The 1081-nt window shown below is 40.5% G+C and overlaps 1 pseudogene; it reads right to left on the bottom strand.

Moving 5' to 3' along the window:
* Positions 1-716: 716 nt before the first annotated feature.
* LOC127679627 (uncharacterized) lies at positions 717-786 on the bottom strand (annotated as a pseudogene).
* Positions 787-1081: the final 295 nt, after the last annotated feature.

Genomic DNA, 1081 nt, shown 5'->3' with positions numbered 1-1081 from the left:
TGTATGAACTCAAAGATAATTGAATGTCCACCAAGAAACTCAGAATAACCAAGATATAATTCAGACACCAATTGAAGCTCAAGAAGAAATAGCAAAGTATGGATACTCTGGTCCTTCTTAGAAGGCGGAAGAAAATACCCACAGAAGACGATATGTAGACAAAGTGTGGAGCAGAGGCAGAAGTAAAGACCATCCAGAGACTGTCCCACCTGGGGACCCATCCCATAAAAGTCACCAAACCCAGACACTATTGTGGATGAAAACAAATACTTGCTGACAGGATCCTGATTTAGATGTCTTCTGAGAGGATATGGCAGTGCCTGACAAATACAGAGGGGGATGCTCTCAGCCAACCACTGAACTCAGCTGAGGGTGCCCAGTAGAGAAACTAGAGGAAGGACCCAAGGAGCTGAAAGTGTTTGTAGACATAGGATGAACAACAATATGAACCATCCAGTATACCCAGATCTCCCATGAACTAAACCACCAAACAAAGATTACACATGGAGAGACCCGTGGACCCAACTGCAATGTAGAAGAGGATGGTCTTATTGGACATGAAAGGGAAGAGAGGTTCTTGGTCATAGGAAGGCTTGATACCCCACTATAGGGGAATGCCAAGAACAGGAAAGCAGGAGTGTGTAGGTTGGTGAGCAGTGGGAGTGGTGATAGGATAGGGTGTTTTCAGGGACAAACTAGGAATGAGGATAACATTTGAAATGTAAACAAAGAAAATATCTAATAAAAATTCTACACTTGATCTTAGCCAAAAGGCTGAGAAGTGATATAAAAAATTCTTTTTAAAAAAAAGGAAAGAACAATAAATCTGGATTCTCTTCCTGTCAACATGAAGACTATGCATGAGCCCTTGTGACACTTCACTGAGAATCCTAGCATCCAAAACAGTTATTTGAAAGGAAAGAAATCATGCTAATTGATGGAGGATAAACAACCCAAAGCAAAGACTAAAAGAATTATGTCACTTGGGGTGATAATGCTTTACCTAGGAACCATAAACTCTTTAAAACATCTCAATTCTCAGAGATGACAAACCTCATTTTGAGTTGTTCTCACAATCAAA

The sequence above is a fragment of the Apodemus sylvaticus genome, chromosome 2, assembly GCF_947179515.1.
Source record: "Apodemus sylvaticus chromosome 2, mApoSyl1.1, whole genome shotgun sequence".
NCBI lineage: Eukaryota > Metazoa > Chordata > Mammalia > Rodentia > Muridae > Apodemus > Apodemus sylvaticus.
The sequence above is the reverse complement of the archived record's forward strand: the minus strand, read 5'-3'. Positions and strand labels throughout refer to the sequence as shown.